The 22,993-nt window shown below is 42.4% G+C and overlaps 1 non-coding gene across 1 annotated transcript; it reads left to right on the top strand.

The window, feature by feature from the left end:
- Positions 1 to 3,803: 3,803 nt before the first annotated feature.
- LOC142180487 (small nucleolar RNA R71) lies at positions 3,804 to 3,910 on the top strand. Its single transcript, XR_012709110.1, has one exon. It is a non-coding gene; the product is annotated as a small nucleolar RNA R71 (small nucleolar RNA).
- Positions 3,911 to 22,993: the final 19,083 nt, after the last annotated feature.

Genomic DNA, 22,993 nt, shown 5'->3' with positions numbered 1-22,993 from the left:
AAGACAATCCTCAAATATTTTTCCAAAGAGTGTAAAATCATCCATAAATATTTCAAAAAATGTTTCAGTCATGTCAGAAAAAATTGCTGACATGCAACACTGAAATATAGCAGGGGCATTGCATAAACCAAATGGCATTCTCCTATAGGCATGTTCCATGAGGGCATGTGAAAGTTGCCTTGTCCTGATCTTCAGGTGCAATTGGTATTTGGTTATACCCTGAATAGCCATCAACAAAATAGTAAAAACCATATCCTGCAATTCTTTCTAACATTTGATCAATAAATGGTAAAGGAAAATGATCTTTTCTAGTGGCATCATTGAGACGTCTGTAATCAATACAGACTCTCCACCATGTGACAGTCCTGGCAGGTATGAGTTCATTACTATCATTTTTTATAGCCATCATACCTCCTTTCTTTGGTACTACCTGATGGTAGGCTAGAAACTCATGTTTTAACCGTAGTATTGCACTCAAATTATTGCATTTTACTTGTGTTGAGCTTTAATTGGTAGTGTTTTTGCACTTATGTGTGTTTTATGTCTTGTAGAAGTGATTTCAAGTTATATAGATATTGTGGAGCTAATTCGAGCTATTTAGATCTTTGAAGTCTGAGTAGAAGCCCAAGCAATTAAACCGGGATCACGTTCGGGGATCGAAAACCAAGTCTGGATATCAAAAAATGAGAAAATGAATTCACTCTAAGAAAATTGCACTATCGCCCCGCGGGTCACTTTATGGAATTTCCTACATGCGCACCGCATGGGGCGGCGCGGTAGCACAAAAATATTAGAGTGACTTCCCATTTTAGCTAAAAAGGGGTAGTTTCGTCCGGGGTTTGTTTTGGGGGCGGCTTAAATACACTGAAACACCATTCCATGTTTTTCTATACTTTAATTATATTTGTGATGAATTTCTCTATGTCTATGGAGTAGATACTTTTGGGTTTTGATGAATTTGGTGTATTGATGATTGTTTGTGGATTATAACTCTATTTTTATGTATTTGAATCATTTTTGGATGATTTAATTGTTGCGTCTGTATTCACTTGTTCTTGTAATCGAAAAAGGCATAACTTGTGATATCTTTGCATTATATTGTTGGTTGAGTTCATAGATTCTTCTAAGTGATCGAAAGAGGCTAGTTGAATAATTGATTAAATCTAGTTAGGAGAATAATCGAAAGAGGTTTTCCTAAAGACCGAATCACTACGCATTCATGCATATCTTCACATTGCTTAAATTGGTTCATCCCGTGAGGTTAAGACTTAATCGAGAGAGAAGTTTCTACTGAACGTTTGAACTTATAATAGAGTGAATTCGAGAGACTCACTTGAACATTGGAAGTGAATTATCTAGAGTTAGATCCCGAAAAATTATCTTGCGCATATCCTGTCAAAACCCTATCCTCTTCCACTGATAACCTTAATTGCTCATTCCTTGTTTCGATAGTCGCTAGTCAATAGCTGTAGATTTTAGATTCTTAGTTAAATTTTATTATTAATCATATAAATCTCAACTGTTGATCCTCTTGCATAGCAATCAAGCTAGAAACTACGAGAATACTATTTAAATCAAATCCCTGTGGACACGATATTATACTATACTATATTTGACTAGCGAGCACAATTTAAGTGTGTGTTTGCGATCGTCACTACCTGAACAGGGCTTACCCAAGGGCTGTTTGAAATGGGATAAATAATACCTGCCGCCAAAAGCTTTACGATCTCCTTTTTTACTACTTCCTGCATTGCTGGATTCAATCTCCTTTGGGGCTGGACTATTGGCCTGTAGCTATCCTCCATGAGGATTCTGTGCGTACAAACAACTGGATTAATCCCTTTGATATCTTCTATAGTCCACCCCAAGGCTCTTTTATGTGTTTTCAACACTTCAATCAATTTTTATTCTTGTCTTGCAGTAAGAGAAGATGAAATAATTACTGAAAATAATTCTTCCTCAAGATAAACATATTTTAAATAAGATGGGAGAACTTTGAGTTCAAGTTTTCGTTGAACTTGTTCTGGTTGCATCTCCTCATCTTCGAAATCTTTTTCTATTATTTCGGCTTCTCATTTGATGATAGGATCATCATCTTGTGTTGTGCCAGATTTGGCCAAACATCTTTCCATTGAGTCACGAATTAATTGATCATCTTTGAATTCATCTGTAAGATAATTAAGCATGTCAATCGAAAAACACGAAGATGATGTCTCATCTCCCAAAAATCTTAATATCTTTTGCATATCAAAATGACTCTTTCTTCATCAACTCTCAAAATTAGTTGTCTTTAATGAACATCTATAATTGCTCTACCTGTGGCAAGAAATTGTCTACCCAAAATAATTGGTTCATTGGGACATTCCTTCATTTCAAGTACTATAAAATCTACAGGTAAAATAAACTTATCTACTCTTACAAGCACATTTTTAATTATTCCCTTAGGTTTCTTAGTACTTTGATCTGCAAACTGAAGAGAAACACCTATGTCTTTCATTTTACCAAGATTTAATTTTCTAAAGATAGAAAATGGCATCAAGTTAATTGAAGCTCCAGAATCACAAAGTGCTTTTTCAAAATATACTCCTCCCAAAGTGCATGGAATTGTAAAACTACCTGGATCACCAAGAATTTTGGTAGCTTATTTTAAAGTATAGTACTGCATTTTTCAGTAAGCATCACCATAGAAACTTCTTCCAATTTTCTTTTGCTTGACAAAATTTCTTTTAGAAATTTGGCATAAGAGGGCATTTGCAACAAAGTATCAGTGAAAGGAATATTAATGTGAATTTGTTTTAAAATCTCCAAAAACTTTAAAATTTATTATCAAGCTTTTATCTTTTCATTTTTTGTGGAAAAGGTATTGTCACAGGGAAAGGATTCAATTTTTCAATATTATTTTCTTCTTTTTTCCTGACTTCTTTCTCTTCAGATAGTCCAGAGGGTATTTCAGCATTCTTATCGTTATTTACCTATTGTTCTGACTGGTCTGCATGGGGTTCATCAAACTCCTTAACTGACCGTAAGGTGATGGCCTTAAGGTGCTCATTTGAATTTTTCTCTGTATTGCTTGGCAAGGGACCTTGAATCTTTTCTGACACAAGAGTTGCCAGTTGGCTTAATTGAATTTCTATATTTTTTAGGGTTGAACCCTGGCTTTCCATCTTTTCATTAGTGACCTTAATGTACTTATACAAAAGGTCATCAAGACTTGAATGGGCTTGTTGAGGCCTTTGCTGATATGACCCTGCTTGTTGATAAGGTCTGTAGTTTGGTTGCCCACGGTTCTGATTCTGGTATCCCGACGGACCTTGTACCTGTTGCTTCTGGAAGCTTTGAGAGTTCTCTGCACTATTCAGATTGCTCCATTGAAATCCTGGATGCTTTTTTTTGCCATTGGACTCCCAAAAGGGTTCGGTTTATAACCGACAAAATGGACTTGTTCATCATTATGATTGTTTGCTTAACATTCATGGTTCAGATGGTTTCCTCTACACATGTCACAAGCCTCAGTCTAGCTTGGTTGTTATGTATTCACCTGAAAAGATTCAAACTTTTGTACCAAAGAAACAATTTGTTGCGTTAGTGTATTTAAAGCATCAACCTGATTTACTGTAGAAGCCTTCTTGATGATTACACGCTCAGATGGCCATTGGATGGCATTCTCAGAGATCTCGTTCAACAATTGCAATGCTTCCTCCGTTGTTTTTCCCATTACAGAACCTCCTGCAACTGCATCAATCACATTTCTAGAAGAGGGTTTTAACTCGTGATAAAAAATATATAATTGCATATGCTTAGGAATGTCATGGTGCGGGCATTTTCTTAATATTACTTTTAATATTTTTCAAGCTTGATAAACTAACTCAGTGTCAGTGTGCAAGAAATTAGAGATGTCTTGTCTTAACTTTGTGGTTTTAGCGGGGAAAAATTATTTGTTTAAAAATTTCTGAGTCATTTGGTCCCATGTGGTAATGGAACCTTGTGGAAAATTTCGCAACCAAGTCTTGGCATCTCCTTTTAAAGAAAAAGGAAATAGCCTTAACTTGATAGTTTCAGGAGATACTCAATTATACTTAGTTGTTTCAACAAGTTTCAGAGAGTCAATTAAATGATTGTGTGGATCTTTACTTGTGTCTCAAGTGAAGATGCATGACTGTTGAATCGTTTGAATCAGGCCAGTCCTGATTTCAAAGTTGTTGGCTGTCACTGGGGGCTTTCTGACACTAGATTCACAGTTGAAGCGGTTAGGCCTAGCATAATCCCTAAGGATTCTATTTGTTGGTCTTGGCGCTACTTCATCAAACTAATCCTCAACATGGATTGGTGGTTGAATGTCTTCTACTTCCTGATTCTCCATTCCTTCACGAGCTATGCTTTGAGAGGATGATGTTTGTCCTTTTCTGCACGATCGAAGAAATCTTTTAATTTCTGGATCGTAACTAGCTAACTTTTTTTGTAGAAGAGCGGGTCATAAACTACCTTAAATTTTAAAGAGAAGAAAAATAATAATAAATTAACACTAATTTCTAAAGCAGTACTAGTAGTTAATAAAATAACTAAAGAAATTTTCAAAAATAACAAAAATAGTTAGTGGAAAGAAAAAAAAAGGTACGATAATATATTAAGTATAAGCAAAAGTAGTACTAGTAAATAATACTCCAGTAATTAGAAAAAAGTTAGAATAGTATTGTATGTAAAAGTACTAGTAATATTATATTAAATATACTACAATAAAGGTAATGATAGAAGTAATAGGAAGAAATACTTATTAGTAGATAGTGAAAATATTAACAGCAATAAAAATAATAATAATAAATTCTCAAATTAGTAACAAGATATTTAATCTGAAGTAGATGTATGTCAATCCCCGGCAACGACACCAAATATTTGACGAGGCCAATGTGTATTGGAATTTTCTGCTCGTACTCTGTCAAATTCTAGTATAGTTTAAGATATCGTCCCACAAAGACTGGATAATCTATGCTACAGACTTATAATATTTTAACTAATATTTGAGAGAATCAAATTGATGAAAAGTGAGTGAGGTTTAAAACTTGTTAATTACTTAAACAAAACAAATAACTTTTGAAAGATTTATAATTTTAAAAAAGAGTTGGGAATCATTGAATTCACTTGATAATATTACTATAATAAAATCTCAATTTCTATATTTATTTCTTTAAAGAATAATTGCTTATTTCCAATACAACTATATTTTGCTCACTAAGAAATAACCAACTAATAACACTCCGTGAGAATTATGTTAATTAATCAACTTAAGACTAGTGACGTTTAAACCGAAATATTTTTCTTGCTTGAATTGTGCTAAAAGAAAGTAAAAACTTCGTGAGAATATTTTTACTATGGATCAATAATCTTGCCTACAATAATTCCTCCGTGAGAAGTAAAACTGAGGCAAGCAAGATTACTGACTTGAAATAATATTTTACGAAATAATTACTCTCACTCTACTATTTTATTCATCAATTATTATATATTAATTTTGCTCTATGAGAATTACAAAATTAATATAAGAATAACTGTCACGACCCAATTCCAATTTAGGCCGTGATGGCGCCCAACACCGTTGTTAGGCAAGCCAACACTGATCAATTTAGTGGTTTCCCATTTTTAATAAGTTTTCTAAGCGAATAACATTCCTCATTGCTAAAAGATTTAGGAATTTACAGATGTAGAATAATTAAACGAAAGCAACTGAGTGCAAATCGTAATCATCAAAATAAATCCAAAACCATAAGTCTACTAGCGTGTGCCAAGATCTGGTATCACAAGTGTGTGGGCTACTAGTATAATATACAAAAGATCTCTACTCCACTGTCTGAAATAGAATAGACAGAAAATAAATCAAAAGAGAGACTCCGGCTGCTGCTGAACGGCTCGAAAGGGCAGCTCACCATGTGATCTCGGGCCAGAAGTCAAGCGTGCGCGCTGGACTGATAACCAGATGCACCTACCTCATATCCTGCACATGAAGTGCAGAAGTGTAGCATGAGTACATAAATATCATGTACCCAGTAAGTATCTAGCATAATCTCGAAGAAGTAGTGACGAGGGGTCAACTTCGACACTTACTATGGGCCAAAAATATAATAGTATGAAGTTCTAATTAAACATGATATATAAAATGACAATAGAACTCAGAGCAGGAAAATAAGTAAACAGTCCTTTCATTTCAAGTGAGAACCAAGTCATTTCTCTCGTCTAATCCTTTCACCTTTCAAGTCCATGGAACAATATTAAATATAAAGGGGTTCCAATATCTTTACGCATGAATTATGCCGAGTACGTACGACCCGATCCAAATATACATATAAATATATTGTGCACTGTCGATGGTTGAACGGCCCGAACCATAGATACATCAATCAACATGCCGAGGCGAACGACCCGCTCCCATGATAGTAGTGAAAATTTATCCCGCTTGCGGAATATACTTGCGAAGCGGTTGAATATAGATTTCCTCAAGTTATCATAATATTTCTCAATTCTTTTTCAAGGTAAAAAATTCAGCTAGGAACCTTTAAAATATTAAAATCCTCAACCTCCTCTTTAATCCAAACAATTAGTAAGCATAAACAAACAACGGTATCAACAAAAACAAGGTGAAAGCCTAAATCTACCCGGACATAAGCAGGAATAGTATCTACATACGGACTCTCGTCACTTCGTACGTACGTAGCCCCCCACAAATAGAAGTACATAATGATTAAGTTCACCTATGGAGTTAATTCTCTCTTACAAGGTTAGAAAAGAGACTTAACTCGTTTCAAAGCCTACTTTCCGGTTCAAGATTGTGCCCAAACCCTCAATTTGGTGCCAAACGACTCGCAACTAGTCAAATGTTATTTGAAATAATTAATACACGCTTAACAGTTCATATCCCAACTATCAAAGTGATTTCCCAAGCCTACTTGCAAAATTCCTAAAATTCACCTCCGGGTCCATGTGCCCGGATTCCGAAAACTTTTAAAGAAAGTTGCTACCCATAACCTTATGAACTCAAATATATGATTTTTTACTAGATTCCATAATGAATTTCTTGATTAAATCTCATTTTTATCAAAAACCTAGATTTTCACCTAAACCCATAATTTTCACTAATTTACATATTATAATCTACCCATAAACTATGTATTTAACACACATTGTATAGAAATTACTTACCTCAAAGTGCTAGGTGAAATCCTCTCTCTAAGAGCTCCAAAAATCTCCCAACAATGGAAATAAATGAGCCAAAATAACTAAGTCCCGTTTTAAAAGAGACCTCACTGCCTCCAGCGATCTCGCACCTGTGTTGTCGCTTCTTCGGATAAAAGTCTGCTTCTGCGAAAGTGCCCAGGCAGGCTGGCTCTGCTTCTGCGGACGAGGTCCCGCTTCTACGGTCCTGCTTCCGCAGAGGTTGGGGCGTACCTGCAGATCCTGGGTTGCCTTTCCTTGGCCGCTTCTGCGAGCTCGCGCCTGCGGCTGGCCAAGCGCAGGTGCGATTATGACAGCAACTGGGAGCTTCAGCTGTTGCTCCCAATTTCCAACTTGGTCCTAGCCTCGTCCAATTGACGCTCGGGGCCCCACCCAAACATACCAACAAGTTTTGAATCATAAAATGGACTCCCTCAAACTCTCGGAACGCCCGAAACAACATTAAAACTAAGAATCACACCCCAAAACCAATTGAATCAAACTTATGAACTTCAAGTTCTTCAATTTACTCCCAATCTGCTGAAACGTACTTAAACTACTCGGAATGACACCAAATTTTGCGTGCAAGTCTTAAATGACATTACGGAACTATTCCCGATCTCGAAATTCCATTTGGACCTCGATATCACCAAAACCTGCTCCAAACCAAATTTAAAGAACTTCTAAAACCTTCAAAGAACCAACTTTCACTATTAGGCGCCAACACGCTCGCAGGTCATCCAAAACCTGATCCGAACATACGCCCAAGTTCGATATCATCATACGAACCAATTGGAACCGTCAAATCCCGATTCCGAGGTCGTTTACTCAAAATATTGGCCGAAGTCAAACTTAGCCTTTTAAGGTCAACTTAAGGAACCTAGTGTTCCGATTTCAATCTGAACCCTTCCAAATCTCGAACTAACCATCCCTGCAAGTCATAAAACAGTAAAAGCATATACGAGGAGTCTTATTTAGGGGAACGAGGTTCTAAAAAGCAAAACGACCGGTCGGGTCGTTACATTCTCTACCTCTTAAACAAACGTTCGTCCTCGAACGGGTTTAGAATCATACATGGAGTGCTGAACAAGTGAGGATATCTGCTCCGCATGTCCTCCTCGGACTCCCAGGTCGCCTCCTTGACTGGTTGGCCCCTCCACTTAACCTTTACCGCAGAATACTTCTTGGATCTCAACTGGCAATCCTGCCTATCAACAATGGGAACTGGATCCTCTTCATAACCCAGACTCTCATCTAACTGAATCTTGATGAAGTCTAACACATGTGACAAGTCGGCATGATACCTCCGGAGCATAGACACGTGGAAGGCCGGATGAACTCCCGATAGACTGGGCGTCAAAGCAAGCTCATAAGCAACCTATCCAACTCGTCTCAACACCTCAAATGGGCCTATAAACCTTGGGCTCAACTTGCCCTTCTTCCCAAATCTCATGATCCCCTTCATTGGCGAGACTTTCAAGAGAACCTTCTCACCTACCATAAATGATAAGTCAAGTGCCTTCTGGTCCGCGTAACTCTTCTGTATGGACTGTGTTGTGCGAAGTCGTTCCTGAATCAACTTTACATTTTCCAAGGCATCCTTCACCAAATTAGTACCATATAACTTAGCCTCGCTAGTGTCACGACCCAAACTCCCTCCGTATAGTTTCCTGACGACACCTAGTCTCTATGACTAGGTAAGCATAACCTAGGCAAGATGATAGGTACAGTAAGAGAATCTGCATTTTAGACTAAGTACACGTCAAGAAAAGAAGTAGAAATTCACTAGGAATGCTGCAAAGAGTTCAAATAAGCAGTTAAAGCACGTAAACATGCGATATTAGACTAAACATGATAGCTACACATATGGGAATAGCTCAATTAAGAATGAAAAAAGACTAATACTCATTCAAACGGTATAACTCAAATTAAAGGAAAAGCAAATTACTACTCAGTAAAATAAATCGGATTTTACAACAAATAGCACGTGTACGTACTCGTCACCTCACGTACACGATGCTCACATATCATAACAGTACCAAATCCCAAGGGGATTTCCCCCACACAAGGTTAGGAAAGCCACTTACCTCGAACCAAGCTCAATCAATCGGTAACAATGCCTTTTCCACGAATATCCGACGCTGAATTGCCCAAATCTAGCCAAAATCAATTACATACCATAAATACAACTATAAGAAACTAATCTAATTAATGAAATCAAAGTTAAAGAAGGAAATTAGAAAATCGCCCCAAAGGTCGACCCGGGCCCACATCTCGGAATCGGGTAAAAATCATAAAATATGAAAACCCATTCACTCACGAGTTCACTCGTACCAAAAATTATCCAAATCCGATGTAAAAATCCCAATCAAAACCCAAATTCCTGGTTGAAGAACTTCTTTCCATTTTCCCAAATTTTCACCCCAAATCAAAAATTAAATGATGAAATTAATGATAGATTAGTGGGATATAACCAAAAACAAGTGAAGAAACATTACCCAATCGATGACTCTGAAAATCCCTCAAAAGCTCGTCCAAATCCAAGCTCCCAACTCAAGTTTTTGATAAAATGGCAAAACCCTCGTTTTTGGAAACTTAATACTGCCCAGGCATTTCCTTCTTCGCGAACGCGGCCACACCCTCGCGTTCGCGTTGAACAATTAATCACTGACCAAAATCCTTCATTCGCGAATGCGTGGATTCCACTGCATGTTGCTTCACGAACGCGATCTCATCTACGCGAACGCATAGAACAAAGCCTTAGGGTCCCAACTGCTCTACTTCCTCTACGCGAAAGCGATGCCCCTTCATGCGTTCGCGATGGACTGCTGAACAAACCTTCGCGAACGCGGCCCCCAATTCGTGAATACGAAGAGCAATTCTCCTCCTGCCTCCAGCTCCTCTTCGCGAATGTGGGACTCCACTCGCGAACGCGAAGAAGGAAACCAGAACTCGAGACATTAGAAACTCTATAATTTCTTACAAGTCCAAAAAAGATCCCTTAACCACCCGAAATCAACCCGAGGCCCCCGGGACCTCAACCAAACATACTTACAAGTCCTAAAACACCATACGAACTTAGTTGAACCCTCAAAACACATCAAACAATGCTAAAAACACGAATCACCCTCCAATCCAAACTTAATGAACTTGAAATTTCAAATTTCTACAACCGATGTTGAAACCTATCAAACCACGTCCGATTGACCTCAAGTTTTGCACACAATTCATATTCAACATTGTGGACCTACTCCAACTTTCGGAATCGGAATCCGACCTCGATATCAAAAAATTCACTTCCGGTCAAAATCTCCAAAAATTCAACTTTCGCCATTTCAAGCCTAAATCAGCTACAGACCTCCAAAACACAATTCGGACACGCCCCTAAGTCCAAAATCACCCAACGGAGCTAACGGAACCGACGAAACTCCATTCCGGAGTCGTTTTCCGATAGTTCCAACTACAGTCAAAATCCTAAGGCTTAAGCTTTCATTTAAGGACTAAGTGTCCCAAAACACACCGAAACCAAAATAAAACCCTCCCAGCAAGTCACATAAGCAGAAAATGATACGGGGGAAGACGTTAATAGGGGATTGGGGCTATTACTCTCAAAATGACCGGCCGGGTCGTTACATCCTCCCCCCTTAAAACAATCGTTCGTCCTCGAACGAGAATAGAGACATACCTGGAGTGGTGAAAAGATGAGGATAACGGTTGCGCATATCCTGCTCGGTCTCCTAAGTCGCCTCCTCGACCAGCTGACCCCTCCACTGAAGCTTCACGAAAACAATGTTCTTTGACCTTAGCTTTCGAACCTGTCTGTCCAAAATAGCCACTAGCTCCTCAACATAAGATAGATTTTTGTCCAACTGGACTGGGCTGAAATCCAATACATGAGACGGATCACCGTGATACTTCCGGAGCATAGAAACATGGAATACCGGATGAACTCATGATAGACTGGGAGGTAAGGCAAGCTCATAAGCACCTCCGCAACACGCCGCAACACCTCAAAGGGACCAATGAACCTTGGGCTCAGCTTGCCCTTTTTCCCGAACCTCATAACGCCCTTCATAGGCGAAACCCAGAGCCAGACCCACTCTCCAACCATGAATGCAACATCGCGAACCTTCCGATCCGCATAACAATTATGTCTGGACTGGGCTGTGCGAAGTCGATCCTGAATCACCTTCACCTTATCTAGGGCATCCTGAACCAATTCTATACCCAATAATCTAGCCTCGCCCGGCTCGAACCAACCCACTGAAGACCGACACCGCCTACCATATAGAACCTCATACGGTACCATATGAATGCTCGGCTGATAACTGTTGTTGTAGGAAAACTCCACAAGTGGCAGGAACTGATCCCAAGCACCCTCAAAATCTATCACACAAGCGCGGAGCATATCCTCCAGTATCTGAATAGTGCGCTCAGACTATCCGTCCGTCTGAGGGTGAAATATTGTGCTCAGCTCAACCCATGTACCCAACTCTTACTGTATAACCCTCCAGAACTGTGATGTAAACTGTGTACCCCGGTCAGAGATGATAGATACCGGTACGCCATGAAGCTTGACAATCTCGCGGATATATATTCGAGCCAGCTGCTCGGAAGAATAGGTAGTCATCACCGAAAAAATGAGCTGAGTTGGTCAACCTATCCACATCACCCAAACTGCATCAATCCTTCGTTGAGTCCGTGGGAGTCCAACAACGAAATTCATAGATTCGCTCCAATTTCCACTACGGAATATCTAACTTCTGAAACAACCCACCTGGTCGTTGATGCTCATACTTCACCTACTGACAATTTAGACACCGAGCTACATGTTCCACTATGTCCTTCTACATTATTCTCCATTAGTAATGCTGCCTCAAGTCCTGGTACATCTTCGCGGCACCCAGATGAATGGAGTACCACGAGCTGTGAGCCTTCTGGAGAATCAACTCACGCAAACCATCTACATTGAGCACACATAGCTTGCCATGCATCCTCAATGTACCATTATACCCAACAGTGACCTCCTTAGCATTACCGTGCTAAACCGTGTCCTTAAAGACATGCAGATGGGGGTCATCATACTGACGCTCCCTGATATGATCACAAAGAGAAGATCGAGAGACCACACAAGCCAATACTCAACTCGGCTCAGAAATATCCAATCTAACAAACTGGCTGGCTAAGGCCTGAACATCCAACGCTAATGGCCTCTCTGTTGCTGGTAGATATGCTAAGCTCCCCAAACTCTCCGCCCGGATACTCAAAGCATCGGACACTACATTGGCCTTCCCGGGATGGGACAAAATGGTAATATCATAATCCTTAAGCAACTCCAACCACCTCCGCTAATGCAAGTTAAGATCCTTCTGTTTGAACAGATGCTGCAAACTCCGGTGATCGGTGTAAATCTCACAAGGGACACCGTACAAATAGTGCCGCCAAATCTTCAAGGCATGAACAATAGCTGCTAACTCAAGGTCGTGGACATGATAGTTCTTTTCATGCACCTTCAGCTGTCTGGACGCGTAGGCAATCACCCCACCATCCTGCAGCAACACCGCACTGAGACCAATCCGTGATGCATCACAATATAAAGTATAAGACCCCGAACCTGTAGGCAATACAAATACTGGGACTGTAGTCAAAGCTTTCTTGAGCTTCTGAAAGCTCTCCTCACACTCCTCTGTCCACCTGAATGGAGCACCCTTCTGGGTCAACCATGTCATAGGTGCTGCAATAGATGAGAATCTCTCTACAAAACGACGGTAATACCCCGCCAAACCAAGAAAACTCCGGATCTCCGTAGCTGATGACGGATTAGGCCAACTCTGCACTGCTTCCACCTTCTTCGGATCCACCTTGATCCTATCACTCGATACTATATGACCCAAGAATGCCACTGAGTCTAGCCAAAACTCACACTTTGAAAATTTTGCATATAACCTTTTTTTCTCTCAAGGTCTGAAGCACAGTCATCAAGTGTTGCTCATGATCCTCCCGAGTCCGAGAGTACACCAGAATGTCGTCAATAAACACAATGACAAAAGAATCAAGATAAGGCCGGAACACACTGTGCATCAAGTGCATAAAAGTTGTTGGGGCATTGGTCAGCCCAAATGACATCACAAGAAACTCGTAGTGACCATACCGAGTCCTGAAAGTAGTCTTCGGGATATCTGGCTTCCGAATCTTCAACTGATGATAGCTTAAACGTAATTAAATCTTGGAAAACACTCTTGTACCCTATAACTGATCAAATAAGTCATCAATACAAGGCAAAGGATACTTTTTCTTCATTGTAACTTTGTTCAACTTGCAATAATCAATACATATCCGCAGAGAACCATCCTTCTTCTTCACAAATAAGACAGGAGCACCCCAAGGTGACACACTAGGCCGAATAAAGCCCTTATCAAGCAACTCTTGTAACTGCTCCTTCAACTCCTTCAACTCAGGAGGAGTCATATGATACAGAGGAATAGAGATGGGCTGAGTGCCCGGCAACAAATCAATGCCAAAATCAATATCTTTGTCGGGCGGCATGCCCGGAAGATCAGCTGGAAACATATCTGGAAAGTCCCTCACTACTGGGACTGACTCAACTGTAGGGTTATCAATACTGACATCTCTCACATAAGCTAGATGCTCGTCACACCCCTTCTCAACCATTCGTTGAGCTTAAAGAAATAAAATAACTCTGCTAGAAGTATACTCTAAGGTACCTCTCAACTCTAATCGCGGTAGACCTGGCATAACCAACGTCAAGGTCTTAACGTGACAATCAATACTACCATTATGGGGCGACAACCAGTCTATGACCAAGATAACATCAGAGTCTACCATACTGAGCAATAATAAATCGGCTCTAGTATCAAAACCACTAAGAGCAGTCAAACACGACCGATACACGCGGTCCACAACAAGGGAATCTCCCACAGGAGTAGACACGTAAACGGGGAAACTCAAAGAATCTTGAGATACGCCCAAATACGGGGCAAAATAAGAGGACACATAGGAATATGTAGAGCCTGGGTTAAATAATACCGACGCATCTCTATGACAGACCGGAACAATACCTGTAATGACAGAGTCAGAAGCAACTTCCCCTATACGAGCCGGAAGAGCATAATATCTAGCCTGGCCTCTTCCTCTAGGGCGACCTCGACCTCACCGACCTCCACCTCGAGCTGGCTGAGTAGGTAGGGCGGTAGCTGGAATCATAGCCTGAGGACCAGGTGGAGCACGATGTGCTTGAGAAGTCTGTGGAGGTGCACCCCTCCTAGGTCTGGGGCAATCCCTTACTATATGGCGAGTATCACCACTCTAAAACCAAGCTCTCAGAGGGCGTGACTGTTGTGACTGGCTCGGGCCAGGTCTGCTGGACTGGCCGCTAAAAGCACCCCGAGCAGGAGGCACACTAGATACTGGCGGTGCATAATAAGGCTCTTGGGGCCTAGCAGGGGCTGGAACACCACTGGCGGTTGGAAGAGCTGAATGAACATGGCGACTCACATAACCCCTACCATGTCGAATTGTAGCTGGGGCAGGAGTACCGCTGTAAGTGCCAGAATCTCGAGACCTCTTGGCCTCCCTCTCTTCTCTATCCCGAGCAAGCATGCCATCCAATCTCCTGGCAATACTCACAACCTGCTGATAAGAAACATCCATCTCCAACTCCCTGGCCATACTAATCTGGATACTAGGGTGGAGTCCCTCAATAAACCGTCGAACCCTCTCTCGAACGGTGGCAACCAAGGCCGGTGCATGTCGGGCCAAATCACTAAAGCGGACTCCATACTCTGACACAGTTATATCACCCTGGCGCAACTGCTCAAACTCTGTGCGCCATGAGTCCTTGAGGCTCTGAGGGACATACTCTCTCAAAAACATGTCCGAGAACTGAGTCTATGTAAGTGAAGCTTCCTCATCCGGACTACTCAACTCATAAGCACGACACCATTAATAGGCTGCTCCTCTAAGCTGGAAGGTGGTAAAAGAAACCCCACTCGTCTCCGCTATGCCCATAGTACGGAGAATACCTCTCAAGTTTGAGTTGCTCCGCCTCAGAAGCGGATGTCTTTGTCTCGTGCTGAACCGGAGCTACCGGCTGCATCGGTATAATCTCTGGAACCTGGTCGGCCTGAACCCGCTGCTCTAGAGTATCGGCGACGAGAGTCTGTGCTCCTCCCCCGGCCTGAGATGTGGCAAGAGCAAGTGGAATCAATCCAGCCTGAGCTAAGGTGTTGAACATGCTCAGAAACTGGGCTAGGGTCTCCGGGAGGGCTGGTGCAGCAACAGGTAACTCAGGTGTCTGCCCTCCAGTTGGAGCTACTGGGGGCTCCTTTGTAGCAGCTCGTGCAGGTGCTCTAGCTGCACCGCGTGGACGTCCTCGGCCTCTACCCCGGCTCCGGCCTCTCGCGGCTCTAGCAGGGGTGCGGGTGCCTGGTTAATAGATCCCCTGGTACGGGTCCTCACCATCTGTGAGAAAGAATAGAATACAGAAGTTTAGAATTTTTTTTTGATGTCAACAAATTTCGCATGACAAGGAATCAAAGAATTATAATTTTTTCTAACAGTTCCATAACCTCCTGAAGATAAGTACAGACATCTCCGTACCGATCTGCAAGACTCTAATAAACCGACTTGTAGCTCACGACACGTATGAACCTAGAGCTCTGATACTAACTTGTCACGACCCAAACTCCCTCTGTATAAAGTCGTGACCGGCACCTAGTCTCTGCAACTAGGTAAGCCTAACAAATTGCGGAAGATAACAAAACTAAAGTAAAACTTGGTAACTAACAACAGTGGATAACTAAATAACTAGTAACAAATGTTGCTCGGCGTGTACAATAACCAATACTCTATAAATACACAGTCTTCCCAAAACCCGAAAAAACATAAGTCACAAGCTACAGAAGGAAACTAGTATCTCTATACACCAGAGTCTAACAAAAGTACGGAATTTAAATGACATAGGAGAGAATAGAGGGGGATTCCGAGGTCTGCGGACGTGACAAATGTACCTTGAACTCTCCGTCAAACAGCAAGCACTCTCAGCTAGTAGCGGGGCTGATAAGAAGTACCTAGATCTGCACACAAAAACATGTGCACAAGAGTAGTATGAGTACACCACAACGGTACCCAGTAAGTTCCAAGCCTAACCTCGGTCGAGTAGTTACGAGGTCAGGTCGGGCCAACTGGTATATAATAAGACAGGAGAATATCCAATATAATAAGAAACTAGAATTTAACAAAAGGAAACACAGCAAGGCAACCGTGCAACACATAGGGGTAAACAATATGGGATCTCCTAAGATACCGTCTTGTAGTCCCAAAATAAATATGCAGGGAGAACTCCCGAGGTACCGCCTCGTAGTATCAAAAAAAATTATACAGGGAAACCTCCCGAGGTACCGCCTCGTAGTCTCAAAAGTATATATGCAAGGAGAACTCGCGAGGTACCGCCTCGTACTCTCAAAAGTAAATGTGCAGGGAGAACTCCCGAGGAACCGCCTCGTAGTCTCAAAAGTAAATATGCAGGGAGAACTCCCAAGGAAATGCCTCGTAGTCTCAAAAGTAAACACTCAGCTCAAATAATTACAGATGATAGGTACAGCAAGAGAATCTGCAGTTTAGACTTAGTACAAGTCAAGAAAAGAAGCAAGAATTCACTAGACATGCTGCAAAGAGTTCAAATAAGCAGTTAAAGCACGTAGATATGAGATATTAGACTAAACATGATAGCTACACATATTGGAATAGCTCAATTAAGAATGAATACAGACTAATACTCATTCAAACGGTATAAACCAAATTAAAGGAAAAACAGATTACTACTCAGTAAAATAAATTGGGTTTTACAACAAATAGCCCGTGTACGTACTCGTCACCTCACGTACACAACGCTCACATATCATAACCGTACCAAATCCTAAGGGTATTTCCCCCACACAAGGTTAGGCAAGCCACTTACCTCGAACCAAGCTCAATCAATCAGTAACAATGCCTTTTCCATGAATATCCGACTCTGAATGGCCCAAATCTAGCCAAAATCAATTACATACCATAAATATAACTATAAGAAACTAATCTAATAAATGAAATCAAAGTTAAAACAAGAAATTAGAAATTCGCCCCAAAAGTCGACCCGGGCCCACGTTTCGAAATCGGGTAAAAGTCAGAAAATATTAACACTCATTCACTCACGAGTTTGCTCGTACCAAAAATTATCCAAATCCGATGTCAAAATTCTAATCAAAACCCAAAATCTTGGTTGAAGAACTTCTTTCCATTTCCCCCAAATATTTACCCCCAAATCCGAAATTAAATGATGCAATTAATGATAGATTAGTGGGATATAACCAAAGACAAGTGAAGAATCATTACCCAATCGATGACTCTAAAAATCCCTCAAAATCTCGTCCAAATCCGAGCTCGCAACTCAAATGTTTGATAAAATTGCAAAATCTTCGTTTTTGAAACTTAATACTGCCCATGCATTTCCTTCTTCGCGAACGTGGCCACACCCTCGCGTTCGCTATGAACAATTAATCACTAACCAAAATCCTTCATTCACGAATGCAAGTGACCTCTCGCGAACGCGTGGATTCCACTGTTTGGTGCTTCGCGAACGCGATCTCATCTACGCGAACGCATAGAACAAAGCCTTGGGTCCCAGCTGCTCTACTTCCTCTACGCGAACGCGATGCACTTTTGCAAAAACCTTTGAGAATGCGGCCCCCACTTCGCAAATGCGAAGAGCAATTCTCCTCCTGCCTGCAGCTCCTCATTGCGAATGGGGACTCCACTCGCGAACGCGAAGAAGGAAACTAGAACTGGAGACATCAGAAAATCTACAATTTCTCACAAGTCCAAAAAAGATCCGTTAACTACCCGAAATCAAACCGAGGCCCCCGGGACCTCAACCAAACATACCTACAAGTCCTAAAACATCATACAAACTTAATCGAGCCCTCAAAATAAATCAAACAACGCTAAAAACACGAATCGCCCTCCAATCCAAACTTAATGAACTTGAAACTTCAAATTTCTACAACCGATGTTGAAACCTATCAAACCACGTCCGATTGACCTCAAATTTTGCACATAAGTCATATTCAACATTACGGACCTACTCCAACTTCCGGAATTGGAATCCGACCTCGATATCAAAAAGTCTACTTCCGGTCAAATCTCCAAAAATTTGACTTTCGCCATTTCAAGCCTAAATCAGCTACAGATCTCCAAAACACAATACGGACACGCCCCTTAGTCCAAAATTACCCAACGAAGCTAACGGAACCGACGGAACTCCATTCCGGAGTTGTCTTCACACAGTTTCGACTACAGTCAAAATTTTAAGGCTTAAGCTTCCGTTTTGGGATCGAAACCAAAAACAAAACCTCCCGGGAAGTCACATAAGCAGAAAAGGATACGGGGGATGAAGGTAATAAGGGATCAGGGCTATTACTCTCAAAATGACCGGCCGGGTCGTTACATCCTCCCCCCTTAAAACAATCGTTCGTCCTCGAACGAGCATAGAGACATACCTGAAGTGGTGAAAAGATGAGGATAACGGCTACGCATATCCTGCTCAGTCTCCCAAGTCTCCTCCTCGACCGGCTGTCCCATCCACTGAACCTTCACGGGAGCAATGTTATTTGACCTCATCTTTCGAACCTGCCTGTCCAAAATAGCCACTGGCTCCTCAACATAAGATAGATCTTTGTCCAACTGGACTGAGCTAAAATCCAACACATGAGACTGATCACTGTGATACCTCCGAAGCATAGAAACATGAAATACCGGATGAACTCCTGCTATACTGGGAGGTAAGGCAAGCTCATAAGTAACCTCCCCAACACGCCGCAACACCTCAAAGGGACCAATGAACATTGGGCTCAACTTGACCTCCTTCTCGAACCTCATAACACCCTTCATAGGCGAAATCCGGAGCAAGACCCGCTCTCCAACCATAAATGCAACACCGCGAACCTTCCGATCCGCATAACTCTTATGTATGGACTGGGCTGTGTGAAGTCTTTCCTGAATCACCTTCACCTTATCTAGTCCATCCTGAACCAAGTCTGTACCCAATAATCTAGCCTCTCCCGGCTCAAACCAACCCACTGGAGACCGACATCGCCTACCATACAGAGCCTCATACAGTGCCATCTGAATGCTCGACTGATAACTATTATTGTAGGCAAACTCCGCAAGTAGCAAGAATTGATCCCAGGCACCCCCAAAATCTATCACAAAAGCGCGCAGCATATCCTCTAGTATCTGAATAGTGCGCTCGGACTATCCATCCGCCTGAGGGTGAAATGCTGTGCTCAGATCAACCCAAGTACCCAAGTCCTGCTGTACAGCCCTCCAGAACCGTGATGCAAATTGCGTACCCCGATCAGAGATGACAGATACCGGTACTCCATGAAGCTTGACAATCTCGCGAATATAAATTCGAGCCACCTGCTCGGAAGAATAGATAGTCATGAATGAAATGAGCTGAGTTGGTCAGCCTATCCACAATCACCCAAACTGCATCAAACCTCTACTGAGTTCGTGGGAGTCCAACAACGAAATCCATAGTGATCCGCTCCCATTTCCACTCCGGAATCTCTAACTTCTGAAACAACCCACCTGGCCGTTGATGCTCATACTTCACCTGCTGGCAATTTAGACACCGAGGTACATGTTCCACTATGTCCTTCTTCATTCTTCTCCACCAGCAATATTGCCTCAAGTCTTGGTACATCTTCGCGGCACCCGGATGAATGGAGTACCATGAGGTGTGAGCCTTCTGGAGAATCAACTCACGCAAATCATCTACATTGGGCACACAAAGCCTGCCCTACATCCTCAATGCACCATCATCCCCAATAGTGACCTCCTTAGCATCACCATGTTGAACCGTGTCCTTAAGGACAAGCAGATGTGGGTCATCATACTAACGCTCCCTGATATGATCATAAAGAGAAGATCGAGAGACCACACAAGCCAATACTCGACTCGGCTTAGAAATATCCAATATAACAAATTGGCTAGCTAAGGCCTGAACATCCAACGCCAATGGCCTCTCTACTGCTGGTAGATATGCTAAGCTCCCCAAACTCTCCGCCGGCCGACTCAAAGCATCGGCCACCACATTGGCCTTCCCGGGATGGTACAAAATGGTGATATCATAATCCTTAAGCAACTCCAACCACCTCTGCTGATGCAAGTTAAGATCCTTCTGTTTGAACAGATGCTGCAAACTCCGGTGATCGGTGTAAATCTCACAAGGGACACCGTACAAATAGTGCCGCCAAATCTTCAAGGCATGAACAATAGCTGTTAACTCAAGGTCGTGGACATGATAGTTCTTTTCATGCACCTTCAGTTGTCTGGACGCGTAGGCAATCACCCTACCGTTCTGCAGCAACACCACACTGAGACCAATCCGCGATGCATCACAATATAAAGTATAAGACCCCGAACCTGTAGGCAATACCAATACTGGGACTGTAGTCAAAGCTGTCTTGAGCTTCTTAAAGCTCTCCTCACACTCCTCTGTCCACCTGAACGGAGCACCCTTTTGGGTCAACCATGTCATAGGGGCTGCAATAGATGAGAATCCCTCTACAAAACGGCGGTAATACCCCGCCAAACCAAGAAAACTCCGGATCTCCGTAGCTGATGACGGACTAGGCCAACTCTGCACCGATTTCAACTTCTTCGGATCCACCTTGATCCTATCACTTGATACTATATGACCCAAGAATGCCACTGAGTCTAGCCAAAACTCAAACTTTAAATTTTTTGCATATAACCTTTTTTCTCTCAAGGTCTAAAGCACAGTCATCAGGTGCTAATCATGATCCTCCCGAGTCCGGGAGTACACCAGAATGTCATCAATAAATACAATGACGAAAGAGTCAAGATAAGGCCAGAATACACTGTGCATAAAGTGCATAAAAGCTGTTGGGACATTGGTCAGCCCAAATGACATCACAAGAAACTCGTAATGACCATACCGAGTCCTGAAAGCAGTCTACGGGATATCTGGCTCCCGAATCTTCAACTGATGATAGCTTGAACGTAAGTCAATCTTGTAAAACACTCTGGCACCCTATATTTGATCAAATGAGTTATCAATACGAGGCAAAGGATACTTGTTCTTCACTCTTACTTTGTTCAACTGGCGGTAATCAATACACATCCACATAGAACCATCCTTCTTCTTCACAAATAAGACAGGAGCACCCCAAGGTGACACACTAGGCCGAATGAAGCCCTTATCAAGCAATTCCTGTAACTGCTCCTTCAACTCCTTCAACTCAGGAGGAGCCATATGATACGGAGGAATAGAGATGGGCTGAGTGCCCGGCAACAAATCAATGCCAAAATCAATATCTCTTTCGGGCGGCATGCCCGGAAGATTAGCTGGAAACACATCTGGAAAGTCCCTCACTACTGGGACTGACTCAACTGTAGGGGTATCAATACTGACATCTCTCACATATACTAGATGCACGTCACACACTTTCACAACCATTCGTTGAGCTTTAAGAAATGAAATAACTCTGCTGGGAGTATACTCTATGGTACCTCTCCACTTTAATCGTGGTATACCTGGCATAGCCAGCGTCACGGTCTTAGCGTGACAATCAAGAATAGAATAATGGGGCGACAACCAGTCCATGCCAAAGATAACATCAGAGTCTACCATACTGAGCAATAATAAATCGGCTCTGGTCTCAAAACCACTAAGAGAAATCAAACACGACCAATACACGCGGTCCACAACAAGAGAATCTCCCACAGGAGTAGACACATAAATGGGGAAACTCAAAGAATCCTGAGATACGACAAATACGAGGCAAAATGAGAGGACGCATAGGAATATGTAGAGCCTGGGTCAAATAATACCGACGCATCTCTATGACAGAACGGAACAATACCTGTAATGATAGAGTCAGAAGTAATTGCCTCTGTACGAGCCAGAAGAGCATAATATATGGCCTGTCCTCCCCCTCTAAGGCGACCTCGACCTCGCCGACCTCCACCTCGAGCTGGCTGAGTAGGTAGGGTGGTAGCTGGTGCTGGAATCATAGCCTGAGGACCCGGTGGAGCATGCTGTGCCTCAGAGGTCTATGGAGGTGCACCCCTCCTAAGTCTGGGGCAATCCCTCACCATATGGAGAGTGTCGCCACACTCAAAACAAGCTCTCGGAGGGCGTGAGTGGTGTGACTGGCACAGTCCAGGTCTGCTGGACTGGATGCTAAAAGCACCCTGAGCAGGAGGCACACTAGATACTGGCGGTGCATAATAAGACTCCTGGGGCCTAGCAGGGGCTGGAACACCACTAGCGGCTGGAAGAGCTGAATGAACGGGGTGACTCACACAACCCCTACCATGTCGAACTACAGTTGGGGCATGAGTATCGCTGTAAGTGCCAGACTCTCGACACCTCTTGGCCTCCCTCTCTTCTCTATCCCGAGCAAGCATGCCCTCTAATCTTCAGGAAATACTCATAACCTGCTGATAAGAAATATCCATCTCCACCTCCCTGGCCATACTAATCCGGATACTGGGGTGGAGTCCCTCAATAAACCGTTGAATCCTCTCTCGAACTGTGGCAACCAAGACCAGTGCATGTCGGGCCAAATCACTGAAGCGGACTGCATACTCTCACAAAGTCATAGAACCCTGGCGCAACTACTCAAACTCTGCGTGCCATGAGTCCTTGAGGCTCTGAGGGACATACTCTCTCAAAAACATGTCCGAGAACTCAGTTCATGTAAGT

This window comes from Nicotiana tabacum, chromosome 4 (assembly GCF_000715075.1).
Source record: "Nicotiana tabacum cultivar K326 chromosome 4, ASM71507v2, whole genome shotgun sequence".
Taxonomy (NCBI): domain Eukaryota; kingdom Viridiplantae; phylum Streptophyta; class Magnoliopsida; order Solanales; family Solanaceae; genus Nicotiana; species Nicotiana tabacum.
The sequence above is the reverse complement of the archived record's forward strand: the minus strand, read 5'-3'. Positions and strand labels throughout refer to the sequence as shown.